Source organism: Rattus norvegicus, chromosome X (assembly GCF_036323735.1).
Source record: "Rattus norvegicus strain BN/NHsdMcwi chromosome X, GRCr8, whole genome shotgun sequence".
In the NCBI taxonomy this organism is placed as follows: Eukaryota; Metazoa; Chordata; class Mammalia; order Rodentia; family Muridae; genus Rattus; species Rattus norvegicus.
The window spans coordinates 132490871-132515656 of NC_086039.1; the positions used below are offsets into that span (position 1 = coordinate 132490871).

The 24786-nt window shown below is 48.2% G+C and overlaps 1 protein-coding gene across 2 annotated transcripts in view; it reads right to left on the bottom strand.

Moving 5' to 3' along the window:
- Elf4 (E74 like ETS transcription factor 4) overlaps window positions 1-17305 on the bottom strand; it is a 42886-nt gene extending 25581 nt beyond the window's left edge. Inside the window, exon 1 of one of the 2 annotated variants that reach the window (XM_039099675.2) lies at window positions 16810-17305. The gene's annotated coding sequence lies outside the window, so the exon portion shown is untranslated. Of the gene's footprint in view, window positions 1-16480; window positions 16759-16809 lie in introns of those variants that run through there. The other variant, XM_039099676.2, reaches the window with a different exon arrangement.
- Between the last annotated feature and the right edge of the window lie 7481 nt (window positions 17306-24786).

Genomic DNA, 24786 nt, shown 5'->3' on the forward strand with positions numbered 1-24786 from the left:
CAGTGGTAGGGTTAGAGGTGGGATCCACATTTTTTTAATAGCTGCTATTTTGTTTGAACTTTGCTTTTCGTGAAATCAGTTTTGGTGATAATCTTACTTTAACAATTCTATTTATTTATTTTGGGTTTTTTCTTTTCTTTTCTTTTTTTCAGAGCTGGGGACGGAACCCAGGGCCTTGCGCTTGCTAGGCAAGCACTCTACCACTGAGCTAAATCCCCAACCCTCTATTTATTTATGTATACAAGGTCTCACCCTGCATGCCTGGCCTCAAGCTCACTACATTATCCAGGCTAGTCTCAAACTTGTGGTGATCCTCTGGCCTCTGCTTCCTGAGTACTGGGATTACAGGTCTGCACCATCAACCTGCCTAACAGATACACTTTACAAACTGCAGCAAAGCTCCGAAAAGATTGGGTAACAAGACCAAGGTCATGTTACTTGTCAAGAATAGAGGCAGAACTCAAATCCAGGCTTATGTGACCTTGATCTCAAAGTCTGTGCTGTTTCCCCTACACATATTGCTGGCCATCTGTTAGGACTGAAGGCTCAGGGCCAGAGGGGCCCCTTCTACAGAAGCTGCCCAGACCCAGGTCCCACACCTCTTTTTTTTTCTTAAGATTTATTTATTTATTATATATAAGTACACTGTAGCTGTCTTCAGACACACCAGAAGAGGGCATCAGATCTCATTACAGATGGTTGTGAGCCACCATGTGGTTGCTGGGATTTGAACTCAGGACCTCTGGAAGAGCAGTGTGTGCTCTTAACCGCTGAGCCATCTCTCCAGCCCGGTCCCACACCTCTTAAGGCCTCAATTTCAACTGGAGATCATTACAGTAAACCGATCTTTAACTTCCCAGACCAAATCTCTATCAAAATGGTGGCCTTATGAGCTTCGATGGCTTGCTTCAAGCTCTGTTCAGCTTCTGTATTTCAGAGACCTGCCCTTACCAGAGAATTTGGGCTCTAGACCTAGAGTAGTCATAGCATGGTCCCTGCCCCATAAATATACAGTTACTCTCAGCTTACACATACTGTGAAGTCTAGGTTCTTATCTTAGGGTGTGGGTTCATGTGTTTATTCAAATATTTATGGAAAAGCAGCTCTAAGTACCTCACATATGCCTGGCCCACAGCTTGGGGCTTGATCATCAGGCCTGCCCTGGTTTTGTTTGTTTGTTTGTTTGTTTTTCAAGTAGGGTCTCCGGATATAAGGTCCCAGTAAGCGGAGTTAGCACATCTTGATCAAGACCGCTGGACTTTCATGTCCAAATACCAATAGCATCTACAGTAAGTATCCCTTCAGAACTGAGGCCTGGGGCTGGAGGGAAATTGAGAGTGGCTCTAAGCGATGTGGTATTTGGTCTTTCTTTGGAGGAAGATGGAAATACTCTAAAGTGGATCCTACTGATAGCTGCGCAATTCTGTGAATGCTAAAAACAAAACACTGAAGTATACATTTCTAGTGGGTGGATTTTGTTACCCCTTAAAAGAATGAAATGTTATTAGTTTTCTGTTATTATTTTTAAAAACATTTTTCCTTATTGTGAAGTGACTGTGGAAGGCAAAAGGCAACTCTGTAAAGTGTGTTCTCTACTTCCGTCTTTCCCCAGATTCCAGGGACGTTAACGACTTGGGTCTCCAGGCTTGCACAGCAAAATGCCTTAATGCCGCGCCACCTTCCCAAACCAAGATGTGTTTTTAATTGTTTTGTTTTTAAATTGTAGAGTTGAGAAGTTTATATGATCTGTTTTGATCACAATGACCCCCTAATCCAACTCTCCCCAGATCTACTCCCATCCCTCCAACTTTGTGTTATGTTTTTCTAAAACCCATAAAGACCAATTTGTGCTGCCCAAATATTCTTGGATGTGTGGTCCAGTACCAGGGACTACACTCTTAGAGAACTGTTTTTCTTTGTCTTCTGTTTGCTTTGAAAGAGGGTTTCGTGTAGCTCGGGTTGGCTTCAAACTCAGTATGTAAGCTAAGGCTGGCCTTGAACTCTCTTAAGGTTCCTGCTTCCACCTCCCAAGTGCTGAGATTACAGGTACACATCACCATGTCTGCTGAAAACTATGACATTTCTAAAGTTTTTAGAAATCTCTGTGGCCCGGGGAAGGGTCTACTCAAGGCCACGTACAAGCAGAGGACTTTCGATTTATGACTCTGAGGCTCTTTCCTCCTCCCAGGCATCCTGTAGCCTTTAGCAAGGTTAAGTACAGGTTCAGTGAGTATGCAGGGCACATCCCGGCCTATGTGGGAGGGTCCTAGTGGGGGATCTCCCACACTAGGGAAGATGGTGGGAAGCTTTCTAGAGCAAGGGCTTGAATTTTGGGTCTCCCGTTTAGGTGACGCCGCCCCTGCGCCTCTGATTCCCAGTTTCCCCACCTGTAACGTGAAATGGACAGGTCTGCTGCTCTGTGCTAAAGGCTGCACCAGATCCGACCCTCTGAGGTTCTAATTAAAAGGCACCGCAAGACAGAGTTGAAAGAGCATCAGCCACATGACTCTTCTTCGCGGAGGGCCGCAGGAGGCCTTTGACACAATTGACACAATCCTGTGTTCCAATCAATGCTCCTCACAGACAGCGAAGGCGATGATTTTTCCCGTAAGAAACAAATTCTCTCAGACAATCATGCTAGAGAGTTTCTCCATGGGGGTAGTTTGGCTCTAAATCACCTCCCCCGCCTTCTCAGCAGTGGTAGATGGTACTACAGCAACCCATAACAGAGACCCAAGAGCAACCCATAACAGAGACCGATTGATCATGTCCCTTTGAGATGCTAGGGACCAAGATCCTGGCCCGATGCCCAGGCAAGCAGCCCCACCTTGGACTGAATTTGCCTCCAACAGTGGAGGGAGCAATCACTGGTGGCCACCTCTCTAGCCCCTACTGGACAGGATGTTTCTACATCAAGTCCCACTTCCTGTAGCGAGGCCTGGGCTCCAGTTTCCCTCCTTCTCTTGCCATCTGGTAGCCTGCCCTCTGCCCCCCCTACCCCCAACTTGCTGCGTGTTTACAGGCTGCTTTATCAGCCTGGGGAATCTGGGCCTCACCCAACCAGGGCCCCGCCCAGCCCAGACAGCCTGCCCAGAGCCCTACCTGCTCTTTCGCCTGCCCCCAAGCCCCCTGGCAGGCAAGAGGTGTGGAGGAAGACTTGCTGCCTGGCACAGGCCCTTGGTGCCTGGGGCCCTGCCTGGTGGGTTAAAAGCTGACTATTCACAGTGCTTTATCTAGCTTGACCAGGCTAGGGAGGGCAAGCATTCTTTCTCCAGTTGGCATCTCTATCTGTAGGCTATGGGAACAATAATCAAATGCCTGGAGTGCTGAAGAGATTCGCCTTCGCCTTCAGCGCCTTAGCCACCAGATAAGCCAGAGCAGCGCTAGACGGGAAGGCTCTGAGAAGTCCAGGCAGATTGTTTCTAAACTGGAACGATTCTAACCCTCTACTATGGATAATCAAAACCAAAGATGGAGCCAAAGGAAAGGCCATAGGCTAAGTACGGTAGTGGAGGTGAAGTTCAGTAATCCTTTTGAACAATTCTGGACTTACACCCAGGCTCCAGAGCCTCCTAGGTCTCTCCATACCAATTCCAAGATCCGTTCGCACCCACCGACTTGAGGATGAGACAGAGCTCACCACTGGGCAAGTCAAAGGACCTCTCCCCAGAGCAAAGGGACCTAGCAATTTGTTCTCAAACGTATTCTAAGCCACGGAGAAAGGGATGGGGGAGCGAGCAAATGAAGACGATGCTGCAGGAGGTAAGATTTCCCTTTCAGCCCCTTCTCAAACGTCTCAAAAGTTAGGTTCAGACCAATCAGTAGAGTGGCCCCACAAGCAAAGGGCCTTTCACTAAATCTGACCAAGCCTCAGACTTGTCAAAGGTACAATTCTAACCCCACTCACTTTTTGGTTTTGTTGATTTTTTTGATTAATTAGTAAAAATAGATTTTAGGTAATAAATGGACACAGTCCCACTTAAAAGCAAATACTAGGGCTGGAGATGTGGCTCAGCGGTTAAGAGCACTGACTGTTCTTCCAGAGGTCCTGAGTTCAAATCCCAGCAACCACATGGTGGCTCACAACCATCTGTAATGAGATCTGATGCCCTCTTCTGGTGTGTCTGAAGACTGTACTCATGTAAATTTTAAAAAAGCAAATACTAGACAGGCATGACACACTTGGCACGTGGGAGGCAGAGGCAGGTGAATCTCTTTGAGTTCCAGGCCAAGGCTACCCAGAAAGATGGTGTCTCAAAAAGAGTGAGTGCTATACCTCAGGGCTGGGATTGTTGTTGAATCAAGAGAATGCTCGTCCTACATTTACAGAGCCTTGAGTTCCACTCTAAGCATCACATAAATTAAATGCTATGGTGCACACCTGTAAACCCAGGTAGGGTAGAAGGAGGGGGATCAGAAGTTCAAACCCATTCTGTTACATAATGAATCTGAAACCAATTTGGGCTACATGAGACTCTGTCTCAAAAAAAGAACTGGTATGTGTGTGTGAGAGGGGAGGGGACAACAAATGTTACATTGCAAAGAAATGCTATCTGAAGTCTTCTAGCTCAAGAATCCAATGTAAGCCTTTACCATGGTATACTTGGAGTTTCTAGTCCCAGCATTGGGGGTGGGGGCAGAGACAGGTGGATCCCTGTTGAGTTCAAGGTCAGACAGTGTGGGGGGTATTTGGGTGATAACAGAAAAACTGCTAAAATGATTTTGCTATTACGGCCACCTGGTTCTTAAAATCTCAGACTCCCATTCTCCAACAGGAGAGACTCCACATCACTCAGAGCTCCTTATAGTCCACTCCATATTTCTTCTATTAAAAATATTAGTTTCCTACCAATTAGAAGTGGACAGAGAGGAAACTGCAGTTGGGGAGTGCTGTATGAGAGAAAACTAAATAAAAACACAAAACAAAACAAAAAAATAGTGACACATAAAATTAATTCAATTTAAAAAGGAAAAATTATAAACCAATGAGTTTTATGTTGACAGTAGGCTAAAAGGTCGTTTCTCTCCTTAACATATTGCTTTTTTTTTCTTCACAAGGTGTCTCACTATGGAGTCCAGCCTGACTTTGAATTTGCAATCTTCCTGCCTCAGCTTCTCAAGGGAAAAGATTGCACTGCCATGCTTGCTTTTCTGTCTTTTTTTTTCCTTTGTTGTTTTGAGAGAGCATCTAGTGTTGTTACCCACATCAGCCTCAATCTCCTGAACCGAGGAGCAAACAAACCTCCCTTCTCAGCCTCCTGCATAGCTAGACACACAGGCATGCCTCACTGCACTCAGACTGCATTTTCACTTTCAGACACCATCTAGAGCTACTAGGATTTCACCGAAGCTGTCAGGGTAAGGAGTGGGGTGGACCATTCAGCAGTCGAGCTAGAAAGTGTTTGTTGGTAGTGCTGTCTCTTGTCCCATCATTAAGTCCCCTGCCAAGGACCTCTGTTATGGAGCTGTAGGGAGGGAGGAGGGTGAAGGCCCTAGAAAAAAACTAAAAACTCAGCTTCTTCATACTGGGAGTTAAGAAAGTTCAAGTTCCAGCCTTGGTCCTGCCTCCACCTAACCCCTCCCTCCGCCTCTGAGCTGGTGCCAACTTCTTCAGGGCACACATTGAGATCTGTGGCTGTGGCCACCACCAGTTGGACTCCGACTCACCAGAGCCCTAAAATCCCAACTCGTCTAAGTTGGTTTCTAAAGGTCCTTAGCAGTCTGACCCCACCCTACCTACTCAGCCTCGTTCCCATGATTTCCCAACTCAAGCTGGGCTTCAAGCCCAGTGGTCTCCTCATGGTCCCCTGAGGGAACATTCCGGCCTCATTCATGGAATTTCTCAGGCTTGTCATCCCTTAGCGATCTTTTTTGTCTAATCAAACAGTACGCATCTAGCAAGGTCTCAAACAAGTCCCCGAACCTCACAGAGCTGTTTGTGTTCTAGTAATTACAGTTCGTATCCACAGAGCTCCGCCCCCTTAAACTCCCCAGGGCCTTTCAATTCTGTCACAGGATCTTTTGGCACATGTGGTCTTGAATTGCTGCTTATTTCAGTTGTATCTCTTTTTTTCTCCAACAGGCAGTAAAATCCATGAACTGTACTTCATTTCCTTTTTGTTTCCAACCTATATCTAAGCATCCATGAATTAAAGCCATGTAAATTGTCAATTTACAGGTTCAGACAGGTCTCACCGCTATAGTCCAGAAGTCCAGTTGGGAGACAAAGAGTTCTAGGAACTCGGGTACTACTTTTCCTCCCTTGCTGCAAGCCCCTGTCAGAGGCGACAAACGAAGATCAAATTCTTTCCCCAAGTAGCATTGAGGAGACAGTTATAATCAAAGTTATCTTCAAAATCATTAAGTTTTTTGCACAAAACCACAGTCCTGCCATGGGACTGGGATTGGGTTCCAGTCACTTCACTGTACCCTTGGAATGATGTCATGATGCTGTATCAGGTCTAAGATACAAAATGATTTGCGAGAATGAGATAGGAGAAAAAGTGTCTGAGGTAAAAAATTTCTGTGTTTTTTTTTAATTTTTTTGGTAGAGTGAGTGGTTAACAAGGTCTTAATCTACAGCTCAGACTGACCTCAAACTCCTTCTCTGCCTCAGTATACAAATAGTTGGGGCTACAAGCATGTGCTACCATGCCCAGCTAATCTTTGGTTAAGGAGATCTGTTATCTTGGCAGATGTAGTTGAAAGGGGATAGGTGAGGCATGTATACAGGGATATATGAAAGAAATATTGGATTTATTCACTAAAAATGGGCTATAAGTAAAGGGCAAAACAATGCCCTAGTCTACTAATGCACAGTAAATTTATGGTACCTATTAGCCATAAAACATCATTCAAAGCATCATAAAATATAACAGTACCTCCAAGCACACACCTGATTATAAAATTCAAAAGGAAAGCCAGGAATTACTGTTTTAAAGATTAATGCAAATGGAGTATATCAAAGTATTAAAAGAAAATTACACAGACAGTTTTAAATTTCATATGATTATGGCAAAGAACTTAAAGTAGCCAAAATCTGGGCTAGCAAGATAGTAAGTAGAACAGGTGAAAGTTCATTCACCAGAACCTACGGTAGAAGGAGAGAACTAACTCGTAAAAGTTGTCCTTTGACCTCCACATGTATGTATGGTGTGTGTTCATGCCCACACTCTCATCTATATCACACACACACACACACACACACACACACACACACACACACACACACTCATGCACATGCAGACAAACTAAAAATTTTAGTGACTTGGTACAATAAGGGTAGACAAGTGTTGGCCTAGCCCACACAAAGCTCTGGACCTCTATACTGAAAAATTAATGGGCAGACATTTCACCAAAAAAAAAGGATATATAGATAACACATAAGTACATGGAAAAAATGATTAAAATAGTGAGTCATTAAGGGAAACGCAAACTGCAATTACAATGTAAAACAACAGGCAAATGCATCACAGACCAAAATGCAAAGGCTAAAATTATAAAAGAAAACATATGATGAAATAGTTGTGATTTCGGCCTAGGCAGAGATTCCTTAGATATAGCACTGGAGGCTTGATCTATAAAAGGAAAACTGAGGAGGCCAAGCACAAGCTCAATGGTATGAGCTTTGTAGACACTTGCTTAGGAGGCAAAAGGTCTGAGGTTCAATCCCCAGCTCCACAGAGAGAGAAACATAGGGACTAGTTGCATTTCGCCTAAGATTGAATGCAAAGCTAAAGACTTGGAGAACTAGACACTGGCTTGCTACTGTAATCCTAGCACTTGGGAGGTGAGGCAGAAGGATCAGGAAAGAAACAAAGTTCCTCAAGCAGGAATGTGATAGAAGTCTTGTGTCTAGAGTCTGTAAAGGACTCTCTGGGCAACAGACCTGAGCAGATATTTTACAAAAGAAAGATATGTAGCCAAGAAATAACACATGGGAAAATGATTAAAATGGTGGGTCATTAAGGGAAACGCAATTACAATGTAGCACAACTAAGAATGACCCCCACCCTTCCACACCAGCGTTGGTGAAGATGAGCCAAGGACTTGGAATTCTTATCCCTTTTGGGAGGAGTGGATGTCAAATGGTAAAGTATTTTGAAAACAGTGTAGTAGTTTCTTTAAAAGTCGAGCCTTCAGGGTTGTTAGGACCCAGTTGTTTCTCTTTCAGGTATTTAACCAAGAGAAAAGGAAACAGAGCCATATAAAGATTTGCACGCAGATGTTATGAGCAGCTTTGTTTGCAACACTTAAAAAAAAAAAAAACAGGGGTTGGGGATTTAGCTCAGTGGTAGAGCGCTTGAGCGCAAGGCCCTGGGTTCGGGTCCCCAGCTCTGAAAAAAAGAAAAGAAAAGAAAAGAAAAAAAACAAAACAAAACAAAAAACAAAACTGGGTTGGGGTTGGGGATTTAGCTCAGTGGTAGAGCGCTTGCCTAGGAAGCGCAAGGCCCTGGGTTCGGTCCCCAGCTCCGAAAAAAAGAACCAAAAAAAAAGAACCAAAAAAAAAAAAACAAAACAAAAACAAAAACAAAAACAAAACTGGGGAGAAAAAAGCTTCGAATGTCCACAGGCTGGTGAACAGATAAACAACGGTGTTTTGTCCATACAATGGAAAGCTACTTTGTAATAGAAAAGAACTAAACATCTGCCAGGGATGATGGCACCAGCCTTTTCATTTCAAGAAATCTTGAGGCAGAGGTGGTCAGAGATCAGTGAGAGCCCTGTGGTCTACACAGTTGTGTTGCAGGACCAACCAGAGCTCCAAGTGAGACCCTATCTCAAAAGGGGAAGTGAGGGAGGGGGGAGAGGGAGTGAGGGAGAAGAAACACTGATATATACAAAAACAAGGAAGAGTTTTAACATAAATATCCAGAGAGAAGCCAGGCCAGGGAAGACTGCATGATTCCAATTATACGAAACTTTAGAAAATGCAAACTAATCTATAGTGACAGAAACCAGAGCAGTAGATGCCTTAGGATGGGAGGTGGAATTGCCAAAGGGCGCAAAGAAACTTCCCAGGAGCTCCGCATATGCTGTCTCTTGAATGTGGTGATGGTTTCACGGGGTGTATGCATATGTCAAACAGGATAAAATTGTACACTTAAAATATGTGCCATTTATTGTACATTGATATGACTCTAGTAAAGCTATTAAGTAAAATGAAAGAAAGGGGGCCCTGGATCATACAAAATAACAACCAGAGACTATGGTTTTGTCATTAAATGGCACTATGTGAGTTTACTGTGTCATATTGCTTTGCAGTGGTAGTGGAGACAAAAAAGGCAATAACCTCTGTCTCCCTAGAATACACATTCTTTGACACTACAGTCGAGTCAAACTCTGAACCTGGGATTATCATACATGCCAGTGGTGGGGGACTTATGCTGTTGTACCTCTGGCTTTCTCAAGCCACTGCTACTTTATCCCGCAGCCTGGAATGCCCCTAGAACATGGCCTCTGGTCCCTCTTTCCTCGTTTGAAAGGCCATCTGTCCTCTCACCTCCAGGAAGCCTTCCCTAATGAAGCTAAGGAAGAAGACTGATTTTTCTCTGTGTAAGCCATTAGCTCCACATCACACAATTTGGAAATATGAAGAGTGCCTCCCTACTAACAGGTAAATACATACATGTCCCTGACACTCTAGAGTGGGGCTTGGAGTCTCCAAGAATAGGTCTCAGTCTCTTTTCTTTCCCTCCCTTTCTTCCTTTTCTTTCTTTCCAGATCACTGTGGTATTAAGAAACTGGTCACCTTGTAAGTTTGTAAGGTACTTGCTTTCCAGACATTGATTTTTATAGACTCAAAAGAGTTGAACTAATGACTATTATCCTAGAAAACATTGGAAAAACACAGATTGCCACCTCAGTCCACACTTGAGTACCTCCCTGTTATCAGGTGTTTAGGGAGATTAAGACTAATTACCCACTCTCCCGTTGCTCAAGGCCTAGCTTTCTCAACTTGATGGGCAAGGATCAAGTGGTCCAGTAGCACGGTCCATTCAGGTGTAGTCCATACAGAGTACCTCTTGGCTTGGGTTCACCTAAGCACAACTGCAGCTACAGCAGATGGGATCTCAAAATCTTCTGAGGGGCCTTTGACAAAGGTTCCCAGCCCCTGAGATCTGCTGGCCAAAGGCAGTGTCCCAGCTTCAAACAAAGGCCGTTGGGCATTTGCCCAGCAGGTACCCAACATCTCTGTAAACCGAAAGAATCGGAAAAGCAAGCCAAGCTACGATGAGAACAGAGTTGGCCAACTGGCTTCCAGAGTTCTACCCCCAGGAGGCGAACGGCAAACTGATGATTGCTAAATAGTCCCCAGGGGTAGAATGTTATGCCTTCTCTCAAAGGAACAAACTTCCTCTGATTTCTTCTTCTTCTTCTTCTTTTTTTTTTTAAAGAAGAGGTTTCACTTGTAGCCAGGGCTGACCTGGAACTTGCTATGTTGACCAGTCTAGAACTCCATTTTCCAGTCTCAGCCACCAAAGTGCTGAAATGACAGCTGTGTCCCATCACACCCAGCTCAGTGGATATTCAAAGTGAAAATAAGGAAGAACAAAAAACCCCATGGTAATATTAATACAAATATTAAAAACTTATGCCTCACTTTTAAACTGTTTTTACATTTGTGTGTGTGTGTGTGCGAGTGCGTGTGCAAGCGTGCATGTGTACACAAGAGTGTGTGTGCACTTAATGCATGTGTGGGAGGTGGGGGAGGGTGCCACGGCTTATATGTGAAGGTCAGAGGGCAACTTGCAAGGATGGTTCTCTCTTTCCACCATGTGGGTTCCAGGGACTGAGCTTCGGTTGTCATGCTTGACAGAGAGCACCTTCACCCACTGAGCTACCTTGATGACTCAGGCTCCAGTCTTTAAAAAAGATTTATTAGTCATTTGTGTGTGCTGTGTGCGTGCTTATATGCATGTGAGGGGGAGGGGGCCTGCAGAGCCAGAAGATGTCAGCCTCTCAAGCTGGAATTGCAGGCAAATGCAAGATGTCTGACACGGGTTCTAGGGACTGCAGCTTCGGCCACCTCAAAGAGCAAGGAAGCTCTTATCCATTAAGCCATCTCTCCAGCCCCTCAAGCTCCACTACGAAGTACAGAACTGCCTACCACTCAGAATGGCTCTGTACATAACACACAGACCCATGCACGCATGCACATGTTGCACATGGTGCTTCTTCCACATCCCCTCTTTAGTCTTCATGATGGCAAAGTTAACAAAAACATTAGCAGAAAAATCTGTAAGAATCACCCACCCAGGCATTTTCAGGAATGGACTGGCATGCCCTGCCAGCACTTCGGGCAAGGGGTATAATTCTGGGATCTTGGCAAAGCCTAAGGTATGTGTATGGTCAAAAGATGACATGACCAGCAACAGTCTCAGCCCAGGACTAAAACTAATCTGAGGAAACATGTACTGTCTGTGTATACTGTGAAAAGCCATAACTGTGTTCCATGTTCTACATACCTTATCTCATTTGTGACTCCATCCCTATGAAACATACAGTGAGACCCAGAGAGGTTAACTCAATGAATCCATTGTCACAAAGCCAGGACCTGGCAGGTCTGAGAGATATGAGTGCAGACAGACTGTGCTCCCTTCCTGCCTTCTTATAGTCTGAAGCATCTGTTTTCTTGAGATGGATATTGGGTCAGACTAGAAGAAGGCAGGAAACTTCCAGAACAGCAGGTAGACAAGAGGCATGAAGTATCTGCACTGGGCAAGAAACGGCCCATCCAAAATTAAGAACTTAAAGCAAAGCTTGTTCGACTCATACCAGCTACTTAACACCTCCTCCCCTCTCTTTTGAGACAATGTAGTTCTCTGTGTAGCTCTGGCTATCCTAGTACCTGCTCTGTAGACCAGGCTGGCCTCAAACTTACAGAGATCCACCTACCTCTGCCTCCCAAGTGCCAGTGTTAAAGGTACCAGGCTGGGCTACTTAGTTTCTTGTGAGCCTCTTTGAGAAATGTTCCAGTACTTTTCCTTCAAGACCCTACTTTATAAAACACTCATTCCTGCTGTCTGAGCCTCTTAGTCCCTCTGGGAACAGGCTCTTTGTCAAAAAATTCACCATAAGACACAGTTTCCCAGCCCAAGTCAGGACATTCTAGTATGCTCTTTTAGGTGTTTAAATGCACCAAGGAGAGGTAACGCCAAAAAGCAAGAAACTGTGTGAGTGTGGGTGGGGAGTAGTAGTCCAGGTGTTTTTGTCCAATGGACCCTAACAAGAGCCAAAAACTCGATTCCAGCCACGGAAGACACAAAAGCAGAACAAACACATGGTGATTTTTTTTTTATCGTGTCCAGACAGAAATGTGGGACTCTCTAGACTTCAATTCCCAGCTGGTTGGGTAGAAGGCAGTAATGAAAAATCTCTGCCCTCTACCACCAGGGTCCCAGAGAAGTCTGGAAACCTGGGGGCAGGGGGGTGGGGGTGGGGGTGGGGAGAAGGTGGGACCCAGGCAGCAGATACCTCTTGTGAACAATTGTGACCTGTCAGGTTTGATGTGATCTACCTCTCTCTTCCCCCACTTCACTCCCTCCCTCCCTCCTCTCCTCTCTTAGCTGGCCTGTGTTGAAGGGTGCAGTCCATAATGAAATCCTCTCAGCTTGGGTGGCGGGGGAAGCCTGGCTGCCCTTTGTGTATTATCAATCCAGGCTGGGCTCGCTGTCTAGGCCCAGCATTTTGTATGTCCTCAAGTGGAGAGCGAGGTTTGCATGAAGCCACCCACACTCGCTGACCTGCTCTTTTATGTGACATGCATTTACCAAACAATCATCCAGGCTTCGAAGGTCAGTCTGTGGCCAGGGAATAGAGAGAAAGGCGTCTTTTCTCCCTTTTCGGCCCAGCCACATCTCCCCCTCTCTGCCCCCACCCCCTTTCAAGGTCTAGCTCTCACTCGAATCCCTCACAAAGCCTTCCCTCCCTCTTCTAGCTGCTGCTGACCTCAGAGTCCTGGCCGTGCTGGCCTCTGCTCCAAGAAGTACAATTAGCACCTGACCAGCCCCTGGCCTGGCTGCTTGTCCTCGCCTCTGATTGTTTCAGTGTCTTAGTCATCTCTGCCCCACCACCTCCTTCCCTCGGCTCCCCCACAGCTCATAGCACAGGTTGGGCACACAGTAGGTGTTAATAAATGTCTGCTGAATTGAAACTCAGCAGCCCCTATGAGGTCAGAACCCTCATAAGCACCCCGACTAGCAGTTTCTTGGCAACCAGCGCTGGGGCCCAAGCTACAGGGCATTAGCAGCACAGCCGCTATTACAGGACGCTCAGCAGCCAGAGATTTGCAGGCAGGTTGGTGTTGATGAGAAAAGCCCCTGACCCCGAGGAAAGTGCCCATGGGATTCTGGGTACCTTTCATGGGTTTCTTTTCTCCCCTGCAGAACTAGTTTTCTGTCTGAGAACCACAAAGGGAATAAATTGGCAGTGAAGCCAGAAACCTTTTTGCAGCTTAGAAAACCAGGAGTGAAAACCAAGGCCAGGTTGGGGTCAGGCCCAGAACAGAGGAGCAAGGGTTGCCCAAGGCTCTTCCTAATTCAGCAAGAGATCCAGGGATGTGGAGGAGGCGTGCCAGGTGTGATCTCTACCATTTCAGGGGGCTTTAGTAGTGTTTGGGAGGCAACAAGTAATGCCACCCTGCCCCTGGCAAGCAGGAAATGACAGTCCAAAATGCCTGTCACTTTCAGCCTGTGTATGAGCCTATTTCCCTCCCCTCTCCTTCATCAAAATCTTAGGGCAGACTTAAGAGACAGATAGCACTCAGACCAGAACCTAGCCACTCTCTCCAGGTAAGGAGAAGCCTTCAGTTTGGGACACCTGACTCCCTATCCTAGCCCAGGAATTTGAGTTTGGCTTTATTTTCATTTTGTAAACTGATTTCGTCCAGGTGTGTTTTTGACTGCATGTATGCCTGGGCATCATATGCATGTCTGGTACCCAAGGAGGTCAGAAAAGGATGTCAGAATCCCCGGGACTGAGTTACAGCTGGTTGTGAGCCACTATGTAGGTGCGAGGAATCAAAGCCAGGTCCTCTGCAAAAGCAGGCAGTGCTCTTAACTGCTGAGCCATCTCTTGAAATCCTTGAGTTTGGTTTTAAACTATTATTTATACAGACAACACGTCCAATGTCCCCAGACTCCTCCTACATCCTACTACGCATTTCAGCCAACGTTCAGCCCTGGAAGGCCAGTGCTGTCTTCTTCAAAAGTGTATTTTCTCGACCAACACTTCATTGGGGCCAGCCTAGTATTAAGACTAGCCCCCACTTAATTTTTGCACTTACTGAGTTGAACCCGAGTTTTAGGTACTGTATTAGACAATGTCACAATGCCAGTTCCACATGTGCCTTGTACCACGTAGTGTTCTAATCAGCAATCTATATATAAGAATGTGTTTGTTCCTCTTCAACTTTATAATCTGATTCTTTTGCCACTTAGTGAGGCTAAGGCATTCAACTGACCAGGGCCATATAACTAGTAAACAACAAAGCTGGGCCTTCAACCCAGACAGCCTAGCTCTCGTGACTGGGAGCAAATGAGAACGTTGGGGAGGCACTGGTGTGAAGGCCAAGGCCAAGGCCAGGAGTAAAGGGGTCCCTAGAAAAGCCACACTCTCAGCAAGTGGCTGATTCGGGCTTTTCTGGGGCCAAAGCCCTAAATCTTTGCAGCATCAGAGGCATTCTGTGTATGTTATCAATCAGCTCCATGATGGGCCCCAGGGGCCTTATTTTTAGGTCCCGGTATAATAGCAGAGAAGGCTGACACTACTGCACTGTCACTCAGTACTATGTGAAGAAGGCTAGACTGGGGGCCCCCGCTTGACCAGGGGTGAGCACTAGTTTCTGAAGAGGCAGCAAACAGTGCTATGGATGGAAGAATGCCTGGCATAGTTGCAAACAAGCCACTCCTTCTGCCCACAGAGAGAGGCCAGGTGAGGGTGGCAGTGGTGTTGTCTGCTTCATATCCCCCCCCCCCAAAAAAAAACCACACTACCAGAGATCATGGGCTTTGAACCGCACTCTGCAAGGCAGCTTCTTACAGCTCAGCTTTGCCGTCCATTGTCCTCACTCACCTAGAGAGAGCTCCTGCCTGCGCACCTACTTGTTTTTCTGCACTGGGTCAAGGAAGCACTTTATAACTGGGGAAATCCTGGAACCAACTGATATTTTTACTTGGCTTACAAGTTTCCTGGGCATTTTCAATGCCAAAGAACCCTGTTTCCCCAAAGCGGGAGGGTGGGGGGAGCGCGTTGGGTGGGGAGAAAGATAGGTTCCTTCACCTTCTTCCATCCTGGCATTCTCAGGCCAAGCAAGGGTCAGCTCACAGAGTTGAGTCCCTAATGGGTGTGCCCACCAGCTGTTGGAGCCAGCTGTGGTTGCTCAGGCCAGGGGTGGTGACCTCACTTCCGCTCTTACCTCCTCAGAACTCCTCCCATTTGAGGCCCCACCAGGCCAAAATCGAGAAGTCCAAGGTTAACTGTTACTCCCCACTTTAAGAGCTAATTAAAATGATTAGCTACAATGAACTGTCAAACATTAACTAGAAGAAGCTGCAGGACCAGACAGGCCTCTATCTCAGGCAGAGGGATGAGGGGCAGGAGTCAAAGGGCTATCAAATCCCTGAGCTCCTCAGCTGGGGTGCGGTAGTGACTGGGGGAGTACCCGAGGGAACCCCACTAAGCTGAGGTGCCAAGGGGTCAGGAGGTAACTCTTACATCAGGACCTCTAAGTCCCAGGCCTCCTCCTAACGAGAGGGCATCAAAGTTTAGGGGTAACGTGGAGGGGGCAGGAATTCATAAAGCGGTTGCCAGCTCAGCAGTCTCTGAACCGCCAGAGGCGGACTCTCGCATGGGTGGGGGGGACCTTTGCGCTGTGCGGTTGCTGAGTCCCCTCAGAAGTAGCAGGGGAGGAGGCCAAGAGGCGGGAGAACCTTGGAGAGCGGGAACGCGGGAGCGGGAAGCCTGGCGGCTGGCTGACACGGAAACTCCAGCCCCTGCCAAGAGGTCTCTATTTTGGCAGTTCAGGTCTCCAAGTCATAGGTTTACGTGCGAGCGGGCGGGCGTGTGTGAGTGAGTGAATCGAGTGTGGTGACTTGCGACCGTGTGTGCGAGTCTCCAGTGCCAGGCTTGTGAAAGCCCTAGGGGCCACCGGTTCAACCTGGCCGGAGTCGCTGGAGTCCGCTGAGCCTTCTGCCCTCAGGCTTTGCGATCGGCGATCCGCACCGGGTGGGGGCGGCGCCGCGCTCACTACCGGCCTCTCCACAGAACCTACGCTGTCCAGGGCTGACGGAAAGCGCCTTCCCGCCCGCCCGGCTGCCGCCACCGCTCACTTCTGCTTGTGACCTCAGGAGCCCGGTCTCCTCACAGTCCCTAGGCTGAGGCACACGCACCCTTCTCGGTCCCCGCCACCCTTGATGCCTCACGCAGGCAAACTTTTCGAGGTCGCCCCGTGTCCCAAAAAGCGGCGCCATCGACGTACCTGAGGTTCAGCGCTCCTCGGGGGCCACCCGGGTGGGTCTGGTGACCCGGCTCCTCCGATCTCGGCCGGCGGGTGGTCCCCTCGCCGTCCCAGGGTCTGAGACACCGGTCCCCAAGGGCCGCCTGGCCTCCTTCTCCTCCCCCCACCTCGAAACCGGGGCCCCAGCCGGCGGCGCCGGGAGCTGGGCGCCGCGGAAAGGAGAAGTGGCTGCTGAACGCGGCGCCCGGTCCGTCCTCGCGGCCTCCGGGGGCCGCCCGCCCTCCCGCCCGCCCGCCCTCCTGCTCTCCTCGGGGCCCGCCTGCCCCCGCCGGCCCGCGCCCGTGACTCACCTCGGCGCCGGGGCAGGCTGGTCCGGGCGGGCGGGCGGCCGGGCGAGGCGCTGGGCTTCTCCCACACGTCCCACCGCCGCCGCCGCCGCCGCCAATGGCAAAGTTGGAGGGCGAGCGAGATGCGAACCCCAGGTGAGACGGCGGCACCCCGGCTGAAGAGGAATCGGGGTGCAGGCGGTGCGACGGGAGTCCCGAGGTTCTCGGGAGGCCCACGCCGAGGGGCAGGGCGGCGGGGGGCGCCCGCTGTCGGGGAGGGGGCGCGAGCCGCTGGAGAGCTGCGCTGAGGCGAGTGAGAGAAAGGGGAAATCGCACTGGAGACACACACACCACACACGCGCGCACGCACGCACACACACACACACACACACTCACACACAGACACACTCACACACGTCCCCGCGGGCGGAGGCTGGGCTGGGCGCGCAGGAGGCAGGGCGAGGAGGGACTGAAGAGCTGGAGGGAGGGACCGACGGGAGGGACCACGGGCGAGCGGGCGGGGTGGAGAAGGGAGGCTGGGAGGGACCAGGCACCCGGGTGGAAACAGCGCCCCTCCACCCCAACCCCCGCCACGGTCGCCAGCACGGCAGGGGGAGCCTTGCCAGGGGCCCGCGCAGGCTCTCTTGCCCCGTGATCCTCGCGGCCCCCCACCTCAGTGGAGAGGTCATAGAAGGCAAAGCCCCTCCCCAGCTCACGTCGCACGAGCTTCCCTAGCTAGCACCCCCCTCCCACACTCTGCTCATAATTGGCGGGGCCCGGGGCCCTCAGCTCTGACTGGGCGCTTCTCGGCGGGAAGTCCCACACAATATCTCGTGGAGCTATCCTGGGGATTCTGGAAGGCGGTACCCTGGCACTCCGATGGCTTGATACCTCGGCCGCCCCCCACACCACTAGCACTCCGCGGTACCGAGCGTGTAATGTGGCAACCAGGCAGGCTAGCAGTGATAGACAGAGATGGACAGAGGGGACATTTTGCAAACAATGTCCACCCCACCCCCACCCCCACCCCGTGGAGTCTCTGGACAGAGATTTCCTGGGTTGGTGTGACTGGAGAGTTGCAGGGAAATCTGACCCAAAGCACTTGGGGGGGGCAACACAGCAGGTGTACAGCCAGCCAGAATTGGGGTCCAGGGAGACAGCCTACGCCCCACATTTTTTCCAATATCAAGTCAGGCAACGGCTGTCCTTGAGCTGCCTACTCCAACCCATTTTTTGTTTTGCTCCCCTTTGCCCTTCTTCTCCTCTGTGTCCACCCCAGCCCCCATCTGGTACCACAACTAAGGTCCTGGGGAGATGTCTTCTGGAAATTGTCATTTCTCACAGCTCTATGCTGACTAAAGCGAGGGTGGGGAGGACTGCAGGAGAGGCACGCAGGGGGCGGGGCATGGTGGGAAAGTGAGACATGACCTTGGCAGAAAGCTGCTGTAAGGGGCTCCAGGGGAGGAAGGCCCTCTGAGTCGTGGCCAAAGGATTCGATTCAGGATCTACTCAACCACCTCCAAAGGCCTGCTTCATCAGCTTTGGAAAAGATGATCCCTGGCACAGGACTTGGGTAGAGGTGGCATCATCAAAAACAGTTGTGGATCACAGGTTAACAGTAAGAGATCTAGAGGTTGCACTGGGGTACTAGGCTCTTGAAATCTTCTCATTACCCATAGACAGACATCGGAGCAAGGACCAAGAGCAAATTTCCACTTCTTTTCTTTTTACAAGTGAGCACATTCTCTTTAGGGGATTCTAGATTCTGGAAAAACACAGCTTTCTGTTGGACTCCTGCCGGTGAGGCTCTCCTCCCTAGTTTTGGGGCAGGTCTCAGACAGCTTCAAAGCTCACTAAGACCAAAGTGGGTACAAAAATTAAAACAGTAAGCTCCACACGGTGCTTCAGGTCTTTAATCCCAGAATCCGGGAGGCAGAGGCAGGTGGATATCTGTGAGTAAAGCCTGCCTGGTCTACAGTCATAGTAAATTCCAGGCCAGTCAGGGCTGCATAGTGAGACACTCCCACCTCACCACCCCTGGTCTCAAAACCAAAACAAAACCACAAACTAACTGGCTGGAGGGATGGCTCAGTAGTTAAGAGCACCCTCTGCTTTTGTAGAGGACCCCAATTTGGTTCCCAGCACTAATAATGGTGGCTTACAACAGTCCCAGTGGATTTGATTGCTTCTTATGACCTCTGAGGGTACTAGGTTCACACTTGGTACACAGTTTTGCAGGCAAAACATTTCTACACATAGTGATATTTTTTAAAAAAATGGGGATGGATTGGGTGTGGTACAGACCTTAATTCTAACATTTGGGAGGCAGAAAAAGAAGCATCTCTGAGTTTAAGGCCAGCCTGATCTATATAGCAATTCCAGGTTAAGTCAGAGCTACACAGTGAGACCGTACTTTTAAAGCACAGGAGAGGGTGTGGGACACTAGAGAGATGGCCGGAAGCTAAGAGCACTTGTTGCTCTTGCAAGCATGCGGGTTCAATTCCCAGCACCCACATGTTGGCCCACAACCATTTGTAACTCCAGTTCCAGTGGGCCCTATGGCCTCTTTTGACCTGTGATGGCACCGGTCACTCACATGATGCACAGACATACATGCAGGCAAAACATTCCTACATATAAAAATAAAATAAGGGCTGGAGAGATGGCTCAGTGGTTAGGAGCACCGACTGCTCTTCCAGAGGTCCTGAGTTCAAATCCCAGCAACCACATGGTGGCTCACAACCATCTGTAAAGAGATCCGATGCCCTCTTCTGGTGTGTCTGAAGACAGCTACAGTTAACTCATATATTAAAAAAAAATCTTAAAAAAAAATAAAATAAATCTTTAAAATGTTAATTGAGAATGCTAAGAACCACCTCCACAAGATGTGGCGGTGAGGACTGAGTGAGGACATTTTCTAGGTCAGGCCCTGGTATCTAGAAAACAAATCCTCCAAAAGTGTTAGCTATTTCCAGCTTCCTGGCTTTCTCAAACCAGCTCTTGGAAGAAAATGTAGCAGGACCATGGCAGAAGCTGTTGAGGACTTATGGTGGATTCTTTCTGAAAATGTGTGCAGTGTCAACCAAGGCTGAAGCCTAAAGGCAGAGCATGAGGCACGAGTTTTCCTCTTGAGAAGGTCAGGGAAAGAGGTCAGTACTATGGACCACTTAAAATGACTGGCTGTATTACCTACAGGTGACCTCCAGCCCACAGCTTGTGGGAATCCCAGAAGTTCCCACCTTCCCCCAGTCACTCAGAACTAACCACAGCCCCACACCCTTCTAGTTGAAGTCAAAGCAAAGCCTCCCCCGCCCCCAACTTGATGAAAACCTCGGGCTGATCTCACCGTGTCTGTGTCACATGGGAGACCATGAGCAGCCTGAAGAACATTTCTGGCTGTCTATCCCAATAGCCCTGTTATGCCTCTGTCTGCCAAGTCCTTACCCACTTGCCTCCCATGTTCCATGTACCCGCTGGGTAAGCCCCCACCAGGTGGGGCCAGCCAGGCTGATTTTACCATTCTCCTGGGGATAGCCACTGTCTCTGGCATTGGCTCATTCCCTGACTTGGCAGGAATTCCCCTTCTCCTATTGCCTGTAGATGCCCAGGAAGCGCCATCCAGCAGTACCCTTTCAGTCTCTCTTTCCTCCCTGTTCCTTGATTTGCCTTGTCCCAACTGGCTCTCAAGCCTCAGACCCTCCCCCTGACCCCCCAATCTGTGTAGGACCCCCTTGCACCCACTGACTCTCATTGTGCCTCCATTTATTCCTCTCTGTGTCTCCAAAGAGTGTTTCCCCCTGCAAATCACCCTAGGCTGTTTAGAGACAGGACTATTTCTTGTTTCCCTCCCCCACTTAAATTCACAGACAAATTCTGCTCAAACCTGTGGCCAGAACAAAATACCACAATGCCAGTTTCTGTGTCCCTTGCCTTCCACCCCAGAAATAACGCTAGAAAAACTGGATCAATCAGATATTTTGAAGGAAAAGCATATTCAGAATCAGGGAAAGAAATCAGTTCAAAGGAATCCTCCCACTCTAAACCTGAGAAGCTCCATTAGCCTTTCATAGAGCAAGCCATTATTTTTCCGTGTGTTTAGTGACCACATGTTTGTGGTCATGGGGTTTCCAGAAAGGCCTAGGTATCCAAATGACAGGCAGAAATCTTGATGCTTCAGACTATAGCTAATCAGCATAGGCAGTCTGTTCTAAAAAGTTTGTTGATGACTTGGCACGTTCAATGGGTTCACTGTGGCTACCTGCTGTTAACCCTACAGACCTGAGTTTGATCTCCAAGATCCACATGGTGGAAGAGGAGAACTCATTTCCAAAAGTTGTCCTGACCTGGTTGCACTCACATGTCATATGGAATGTTCACACCACACATTCACGGACACATTTTACTTTGTTTTACATAATGATTTCTTTCTTTTAAAGGAAGGTTTGTTGATTAGCACCAAACTCAAGGCTCTTGGGCTAGATTGATACAAAAATTGATCAGTCTTTCATTCTTAAAATGGAGATCTGTAGCACTGTTGCAGTGGTTTGCTACTGTAGTCTTAGCATTCAGGAGACTGAAGTAGGAGCCTGCTACCAGTTCAGGTTACAGAGTAGTCTTGGCTACAGAGTAATTCCTTTCTTTTTTTTTAAAAAAAGGTAACAATAAATAAATCAACCAAAAAAGGGGTGTGGGGGAATGCAAACCTGACCACCTAGTTTCAATTCTGAGGATCCACATAAAATGTCCGAAATGGGCGGTGCACACCTGTAAGCCCATGTGGAGCTAGGGGAGCAGGCAGGGGACTGACTTGATCGAGAGCTCCAGGGCTACCTGCAGTAAGATCAGCAGTGACAGAGCACTAGATAGTCCCTGCTTCAAAACAAGTAGAAGACAAAAATTGACTCTCAAAAGTTGCCCCCTAATTTTCAAAGATGTATCAAGGCCACAGGCACAAGTACATATATAGTTACATATTTTTTTTTTTGTGGGGGGAGCTCTTTTGTGATTTCTGTCACAACCGATCTTTATTTAACTGCTTCATTTTAACATGAAAAATATTTAACCACCTAAAACCATTTTCATTTTTACGGGGTGTGGGGGTGGAGAATCAAACTGATACAATGTTGAAGGTTCAGATGATCCATAGGGGAAATTAGTGATGTAGCTAATACCGGCTCTAATTCCTAAGGCACTGGCAGGAGACTGAGAGGGAATACTTATGTATCTTTAAAGATTAAAAAGTTCTTAAAAAGGATTACATGTTTGCTTTCCTGAAAGTCCCCGAGACACTGAAAGCCTCTACAAAATGTCAGGGGAAGGTGTGTCTTATGTCTTGGACAGCAGCTCAAAAGGCTACTGAAGGGAGTTGGCAGCCTGATAGCACATGCTCTGGGCCTTGAGCTGGCACTACTCAGCATGTGGATCCTAGAGCCAGTGGCTAATAGCACGTGCTGTCCCTGCCATACATCCAGGAGCCTGACTGGTGCTTAGGAAAACACATTCATTTTCCAAGGCACCTCACTGATGGTGGCTGGGAGGTTTGGAGACTGGAGAGAGGGAGAGGAGACACACCTCTGACTCACTTAAAAGTAAAAAAGTGTGGGGTTGGGGATTTAGCTCAGTGGTAGAGCGCTTGCCTAGCAAGTGCAAGACCCTGGGTTCGGTTCCCAGCTCTGAAAAAAAAAAGAAAAAAAGAAAAAAAAAGTTAAAAAGTGGCCTCAGGTAGAGCTGAACAAATTAGGACACCCTCCCCCCCCTTTCTCAAATAGCACCAGTCCTCACTCACTGCTCTAGGAATCTACGAGAGAGATAGTACAGCATCTAAGGGTTCAGGGCCACTGACCAGTGAAACGAGAGTTCACCCTTCGCTCCTCAGCTGTTTCTGGCCGAAAACTTGTCTGTGTCATCTTTTTAGAGAAAATGATAAGTCTTCTGTGTCTGTGCATCATATATGGGTACTTGTGAGTGTGCGCACACACGCACTCATGCACATTGTGCTATCCTTTTGACTTCTGATGTGTCCTTAGAATGAAACTAGAGAGGATTGGGCTTGACTCACCTGCCCACAACACAGTGTGAGTGGATCAGAATATTAACACATAGAAACGTTGGTTTTTGTTTTGTTGTTTTTGCCAGAGGAGTGCTCTGGAGGCTTAGAGATACAGCAGCCAAGAAATTGGTTTTCCCTCCCAGGATAGAGAAGAGTATCTAGGAAGAGGAAAGGGCTCCAGTCATACATGAGACTGTGCATGTTTTATAAGGTGAATGGTGCCCCCCCACCAAGCTGTGTAAAGTAGCAGTACCAGGAAAGACAGACATAGTGAAGTTGGGGCAAGAACCTGGATAGGAACAGAGATTATGAAAAGCACCAACTGGATACCATGTGGGAGATGGGCTCATTTCCCAGGGATCCAGAACAGGGGATGGGGAGGGGAAAGAGGCTGGGGTACCATTAGACTCTGCAGCATATCCAGATCCTGCTGAGGGGATAGTACCAGGGGGTAAATGGTCCTCTTCTCTTTGGATTACCCCCATCATCCAGGAAACCAAAGAGAAGCCTGAGACATTTGCTAGACAGAGGCAAAAAACAGCACAATGAGCTACTCCTCAGTTTCCCCACCCTACACCACATCAAACTTTGAGTGTTGTTGTTTAATGCAATATTTAATATCTATAAAGGTGCACTATGAGTCATTTCATGGAATGTCTAGGCCCCTTTGCTGGCAGAAAACAAATTTTCCAGCCCTCTTTTGAGGAACCCATCCAACTCGGCTGCTGCTAGTTTGTGTGTGAGAGGATGAGTGTGTGGCATGGGTCTCAGCTAGAGGGCTGCTTGCTTAAGTGTGGGTCTCATGGCTATAAGTGTGCGTGCGTGCGTGCGTGCGTGCGTGCGTGCGTGCGTGTGTGTGTGTGTGTGTGTGTGTGTAAGGCAATGTGGTATATGAGCCTGTGCATCTGAGGGTGACTACGTGTACATTTTCCCCCTCGCTGCTGGCAAATTCTCTCTCTCTCTCTCTCTCTCTCTCTCTCTCTCTCTCTCTCTCTCTCTCCAAAGTGAAGGGCTGACAGAGGGAAGGAAGCAGTCCAAAAGTGGGGTAGCAGGGGAGGGGAGAGGGGCTGGAGGAAAACCAAAGCAATTTCACTGGACAGAGGAAAGTGTCAGCCAAGGATGAAACTGAAACGCAGCGGCTCTAATGCACTAGCACCCAGGGATCTTCCCTGGCCTTGGCTTCCTCCCACTCCCCTACTCCCTCAGCCGGTAGTGGAGATTAGTCAGCCCAAGATTCCCAGATTCCAGTCTCCAAAGCCTGGACTTGATCTTGAAGCAAAGAAGCTGGGCTAAAGTTTAGTCCGTGGTTAGCACATGACCCCATTAAGCACCCATTATCACATTAACACAAATTAGTATATCAGATTGTCTCCCAGTCACCTAGTAGGGCATAGAGCCAGATTGGAGCTAGAAGACAACACGGGGTTATGTCAGTGGGCCATAGGCTGAGAACTAGAGGTCAAGTTGGAGCAGACTCTAGAAGTAGAAAATGGAGGCAGGGAGCATCAAGTTTTGCTCATTGATTCTTTTTAGTCATGCTTTGGGAGAGGCACCTTGGGGGAGGGGGCTAGTGGAAGGGAGGTGCTTCCAGGAATAGTTTAGCTAGGCACCAACCCTAGGAAAGAGGCCTGGGTTCTGAGGTCTGGGCAAGAGACAGACTATTTCTCCTGGCACACACTGAAACCTGGGAACGTTTAGGATCTTTTCAGTTTTTTTTTTCTCTTTCCTCTTCTTTATGGAAAATCTTTAGATAACTTTCTCAGATGACAGAACACCCTGAACGCACAGAGCTGGAAAGACTGGCAGGGGAGAAGAGGAATGCTGGGACAGGGTCTGCATTTATTTATCTATTTATTGACTCAGCAAAGAGGGAGTTGCTCTGCCCATATATTTTATCTGTAAAGTTGTATCATGGAAACTGGCCCACTAGTCTTGGGAAAGGATTAGGTTAG